General features: G+C 49.1%; 1 non-coding gene across 1 annotated transcript; it reads right to left on the bottom strand.

Annotated features, from left to right (window-relative positions):
• Positions 1–575: 575 nt before the first annotated feature.
• Positions 576–713, bottom strand: LOC114809784. Its single transcript, XR_003757561.1, has one exon. It is a non-coding gene; the product is annotated as a small nucleolar RNA SNORA7 (small nucleolar RNA).
• Positions 714–6,508: the final 5,795 nt, after the last annotated feature.

Genomic DNA, 6,508 nt, shown 5'->3' with positions numbered 1-6,508 from the left:
ATAAATACTATTGAATGAATGAATGAAAATGGGGATTCGATAGCCGTTCTCGCTCTTACTCAGATTGGGAGCCCCATATGGAGCGGTGATCATACTGAACCCAATTACCTTGTACCTAACCCAGTGCTTAGAACAGTACTTGACTCATAGTATGCTCTTTACGGGCAGTGAATATTTCTGCTCATTTTGTTGCATTGTACTCACCCAAGTGTTTGGAACGGCATTCTGCACATAGTAAGTGCTCAAAAAATACCACTGATTACTTGATTTATCAGTAGTAAGGGCTTATCAGATACCTTAAAAAAATTACGGGGTTGTCTGTTTCTCTACTAGATTTTAAGCTGCCTTTTCTTGCCTTATGCCATCGAGTCATTTCCGACCCGTAGCGACACCGCGGACACGTCTCTCCCAGAACGCCCGGCTCTCCATCTGCAATCCTTCCAGTAGTGGATCCAAAGAGTTTTCTTGGTAAAAATCCAGAAAGTGTTGACCACTGCCTCCTCCTGTACTGTAAACTCAAGTCTCCACCCTCAACTTTCTCCCGGGCCGCTGCTGCCCGGCACGGGGGTGTTTTGACTTGTAGCGGATTGGCCTCCACTCGCTAGCCACTGGCCAAGCTAGGAATGGAACGGACAGGCCTCCGCTTGACTCTCCCTCCCGTAGCCGAGACTGGTAGAGGACCGGAAACTCTCCAGGTGCCACCCTGAGAGGCGATTTAAACTACCATTTTAGTCTAAATAGGAAGGAGAACGGGTATTCAATCTCCATTTTATAGGTGAGGAAACTGATGACCGCAGAAGTCAAGCGACTTGCTTGAGATCACACAGCAAGTAATTGTCAGAGCCGGGATTAGAACACACAGGTCCTCTAACTCCCAGTCCCATGCTCTTTCCACTGCTTTTATTATTATTATTCTTAGCATTTAGAACGGTGCTCGGGGCTTAGAATAGTGTTTGACCCATAGTAAGGGTTAACCCACATTATTATTATTATTGTGATTATCATCATCATCATTATTGCACGCAGACCCCCTTTAACTGAGTCCAGCAGGAAAAGCCACCTTCCGATGAATGAATGGATGGATGAATGAATGAACTCAGGATCAACTGAGTTGAGTTTTATTACAGCCTGAGTGGGAATTGCCCAATGAGGACTTTCTAAAATTACCAGCAGTTTGCTTTAGGAAGCCCCAATTTCACTGCTGTGGCTGCAGATATTTCCAATTCTCCGACCTCTAATCCAATCACAGGTCTGGTCCCGCAAAGACCTAACCTGTTTCTCTTCTAAATTCTCCATAAGGATTTTCAAACCAGGGGAGCAGCAGACCTTAGAGGATCATTCCGACTTCAATGCCCTCCTGTAGGCGCATATGAAATAAAAATAAAAACTTTCAATCATTTGAAACCTCTTCTATGAATTCACCCCCGGAGACCGGGATGGAGCGTCATTTGCTCCATCCCCTTGCAATATTTTCCCCCCCCCACAACTGGATGGCGGTTACAAAAACCAGAAGCCTAGCTGGGAAAGAAATGTTTCCAGTTGGAGCATCTGGTTCCTTGGCAGAGGGTCCCAAAAATTATATAGGAAGCTTTGATGTTCTCGCCGGGTCCCTCAGAGAGGCGATCTGATCATATTACACATGTGTGACCTGATCATATTACACATGTGTGACCTGGACTCTCTCCTTCGCCACAAAAAAGAAAAAAAAACCCAGTAGCAAGTTCATCTCATATGAACAGGACTTCTAACCCCGTCTTCCTCTCTCGGGCCTCCAGACGGTCATCTTAAGGTCTAGAGATGCACTTAATTACGGGGAGGATTCTTTAGAACTGGTAGCGTGGCCTTCCGGAAGCTCTGCTGAGCTGGGCTTCTGTGACTTCTATTCACCTAATGATAGTAACTGTGGTATTTATATATTTATTTACGTTCATGTCCGTCACCCCTCTAGACTGTGAGGCCAAGGTAGGTGGGGAATGTGTCCGCTTGTTGTTGTGTTGTACTCCCCTAAGCACTTAGGATAGGGCTTTGCACACAGTAAGTGCTCAATAAATATGAATGAATGAATGAATGAATGAATGAAGGGCCACCTTCAACCATTCGCTCTCCGATGGCTTCTTCCCCGGTGCTTTCAAATATGCCCATGTCTCCCCTCTCTTAAAAAAAAAACCCCTCCCTGTGAGCCCACTGCTTCCTCCAGTTATCGCCCCATCTCCCTCCCACCTACCATTCCACTCCAAACTCCTTGAGCAAATTGTCTACACTCACATCATCCACTTCCTCTCCTCCGATCCTCTCCCTGACCCGCTCCAATCAGGCTTCCATCCCCTTCATCCCACAGAAATCGCCATCTCAAGGGTCACCAGTGATTTTCTTCTTGCCAAATCCAACGGCCTCTACTTCATCCTAATTCTCCCCGACCTCTCAGATGCCTTTGATACTGTGCAACACCCCCTTCTCCTGGAAACAGTATCCAACCTGGGTTTAACTGACACTGTCCACTCCTGTTTCTCCTCTTATCTCTCTGGCCTCTCATTCTCATCTCTCTCATGGGCTCCTGCTCTGCTTTCCACCCCCTAACTGTGGGAGTCCCTCAAGGTTCAGTTCTGGGTCCCCTTCTAGTCTCTTTTGGCAAAAAAACTTTCAGGCCATGTTTCCCCACTCCTGAAGAACTTCCATGATTGTCCATCAGTCAGCAACTCCTCCCCATTGGCTTTCAAGTATTCAGTCATCTTGCCCCTTCTGCCTCAGATCACTTTGCACATTTCACTCCTCTGATGTTAATCACGATAGTATTCGTTAAACGCTTACTATGTGCCGAGCACTGTTCTAAGCACTGGGATAGATACGAGGTTATCAGGTCGTCGAATGTGGGGCTCACAGTTTTAATCCCCATTTTACAGAAGAGGTAACTGAGGCCCAGGGAAGTTAAGTGACTTGACCAAAGTCACACGGCTGACAAGTGGCAGAGCCGGGATTAGGACCCACGTCCTCTGACTCCCAAGCCCGGGCTCTTTCCACTGAGCCTCGCCGTTAATCTTCTCACTGTACCTCAGTCTCATCTATCTCATCGCGATCCTTTCACCCACTTCCTGCCTCTGGTCCGGAACACCCTCCTTCCTCGTATCCCACAGACAGTTACTCTCCCCCTGCTTCCAATCCTTAGTGAAGGCCCATCTCCTCCAGGAGGCCTTCCCAGACTAAGCTCCCACCCTTTCCTCTTCTCCCACTCCCTTCTGCGTCCCCCTGACTTGCTCCCTTTATTCATCCCCCCTCCCAGCCACACAGCACTTATGTACATAGCTGTCATTTATTTATATTAAAGTCTGTCTCTCCCGCTAGACTGCAAGTTCATCACGGGCAGAGAATGTGTCTTTTTATTGTTATATTGTACTCTTTCTCAATTCATTCAGTCATATTCATTGAGCACTTAGAGCAGAGCTAGAGAAGCAGCGTGGCTCAGTGGAAAGAGCCCGGGCTTGGGAGTCAGAGGTCACGGATTCGAATCCCCGCTCCGCCACTTGTCAGCTGTGTGACTGTGGGCGAGTCACTTCATTTCTCTGGGCCTCAGTTCCCTCATCTGTAAAATGGGGATTAACTGTGAGCCTCACGTGGGGCAACCTGATGACCCTGTATCTACCCCAGCACTTAGAGCAGTGCTCTGCACATAGTAAGTGCTTAACAAATACCGACATTACTACTAAGCACTTAGGAAAGTACAGTAGAACATTAAATAATGACATTCCCCGCCCACAACGAAATCACAGTCTAGAGTGGGGGGAGACAGACATCAAAACAAATAAATAAAAGGACAGATATGTAGATAAGTGGTGTGGGGCTGGGAGAGGAGACGCGCAAAGGGAGCTAGTCAGGGTGATGCAGAAGAGAGTGGGAGATGAGGCAAAGTGGGGCTTAGTCCGGGAAGGCCTCTTGGAGGAGATGGGCCCGCGATAAGGCTTCGAAGCGGGGAAGAATAATTGTCTGTTGGATTGAAGGAGGGAGGACGTTCCAGGACGGAGGCAGAATGCGGGCCGGGGTCAGCAGCAAGACAGATGAGATGGAGGCCCAGAGAGAAGGTTAGCGGCACCAGAGGAGCAGAGTGTGAGGGCTGGGTTGGAGAAGGAGAGAACAGAGCAGAGGTAGGAGGGGGCAAGGAGAGGGGCTAAGTGCTTAATGCAGCGCTTTGCACACAGAAGGCACTCAATAAATACGATTGAATGAATGATCACTTAGTACGGTGATCCGCACATAGTAACCACTCGATAAATACGATCGATTAATTGATATTTGTTAAGTGCATACTACGTGCAATATAAGCACACTGGACACAGTCCAATCACAAATGGTTTGACAGGGAAAAATAAAAATAATAATGATAACTGTGGTATTTACTAAACGCTTACTATGTGCGTTTAGTACCGATCACTATTACTACTACTAATAATAATGTTGGTATTTGTTAAGCGCTTACTATGTGCCGAGCACTGTTCTAAGCGCTGGGGTAGACACAGGGGAATCAGGTTGTCCCACGTGGGGCTCACGATCTTAATCCCCATTTTACAGATGAGGTGACTGAGGCACCGAGAAGTGAAGTGACTTGCCCAGAGTCACACAGCTGACAAGTGGCCGAGCCGGGATTCGAACCCATGACCTCTGACTCCAAAGCCCGTGCTCTTTCCACTGAGCCACGCTGCTTCTCTAATCACCGTACTAAGCAGCAAATCAGATCAGGAGCAGTCCCTGTCCCACATGAGGCTCACAGTCTCCATCCCCATTTTAGAGATGAGGTCACTGAGGCCTAGAGAAGTGAAGTGATTTGTCCAAGGTCACACAGCGGACAAGTGGCGGAACAGGGGTAGACTACGTTAGGGGCTGCGGTTAACCCACCTGTCCAATACACCCCCAAGGGCTGTGAGCAGAGCAGACCGTGCCCCTGAGAAGGTAGATTCCATCTGTTTCAAGAGGCTCGGAAGGTCTGTACCTACAATTCATTCATTCTTCCATTCGATTGTATTTATTGAGCGCTTACTGTGTGCAGAGCACCGTTTTAATCGGTTGGGAAAGTACAATGCAACAATTTACAGTGACATTCCCTACCCACAACGAGCTCACAATCCAGGGCATGGGGAGACAGACATCGATCCAAATTGCGTTGTTCGGACACAGCTCAAGGAGACGCAGGGAGATCCGATTCAGTCTAAAATGATCTACAACCTCTACTCACCTGCCTCACACAGGATGTGGAAGGGAATTGGCTCAGTGGAAAGAGCCTGGGCTTCGGAGTCAGAGGTCGTGGGTTCGACTCCCGGCTCTGCCACTTGTCAGCTGTGTGACCGTGGGCAAGTCACTTAACTTCTCTGTGCCTCAGTTACCTCCTCTGTAAAATGGGGATTAAGCGTGAGTCTCACGTGGGACAACCTGATTCCCCTGTGTCTACCCCAGGGCTTAGAACGGTGCTCTGCACACGGTAAGCGCTTAACCAATACCAACATTATTATTATTAGAACTCAGTTCCCCAGACACCCGGGCCCGTGCTTTATCCACTAGGTCTCTCTGCCTCCTTTGTGCGTGGATAGAAAATTGATGTCAGGAGCTTCATCTGTGAACAACTTTATAGTGCTCTGGACCCAGAGAAAGCTTAACGCTATTTCTACTAATTCTATACGTGTGGCCGACCTTCCTTTTTGAAGATGACGCTTCAGCCAGTGAGATTGTTTTCCAAGTGCAGATGAAGCTGTAAAGACCACTGTGCGGTGGAGAATCTCTCCCGCGTCGTGGGCTTGTAAATATTTGCACTGCTTACCCACTGCTCCGAGTGCACGCTTTACTTCTTCCTCTTGGTGCTACGGATCTCTTGAAGTCTCAGATTTACGGACTGCTTGATGGTAGGCCGATAGGTCTTCCGCAGCCATCCCCCGGCCGTCCACCATGATGCAATGCCATTTGAGGATTTTCTTCATGAAAAAGAATGACGTTTCTTGATGACCGTCATGGCCTCCTGGAAAGAGCAAAGGCCTGGGAATCAGACGGCTTGGGTTCGAAACCCGCTCCGTGTGTGGGCAAGTCGCTTCACTTGAGCAGGGAATATGTCTACCAACTCTGTTGGGTTGTACTCTCCTAAGAGCTTAGCGTATTGCTCAGAACCCTGTCTCTCCCCGCTCCAATCTATTCTTCATTCCGCTGCCCGGCTCATCTTCCTATAGAGACGCTCTGGGCCTGTCACTCCCCTCCTCAAAAACCTCCAGTGGTTGCCTATCGACCTTCACACGAAACAAAAACTCCTCACTCTTGGCTTCAAAGCTCTCCATCCCCTCGCCCCTTCCTACCTCTCCTCCCTTCTCTCTTTCCACCGCCCACCCCGCACGCTCCGCTCCTCCGCCGCCCGCCTCCTCGCCGTCCCCCGTCCTCGCCCGTCCGGCCGTCGACCCCTGGCCCACGTCCTCCCGCCGTCCCGGAACGCCCTCCTTCCTCACGTCCTCCAAACTAACTCTCTTCCCCTCTTCAAAGCCCT

The sequence above is a fragment of the Ornithorhynchus anatinus genome, chromosome 2 (assembly GCF_004115215.2).
Source record: "Ornithorhynchus anatinus isolate Pmale09 chromosome 2, mOrnAna1.pri.v4, whole genome shotgun sequence".
Taxonomy (NCBI): Eukaryota; Metazoa; Chordata; class Mammalia; order Monotremata; family Ornithorhynchidae; genus Ornithorhynchus; species Ornithorhynchus anatinus.
The sequence above is the reverse complement of the archived record's forward strand: the minus strand, read 5'-3'. Positions and strand labels throughout refer to the sequence as shown.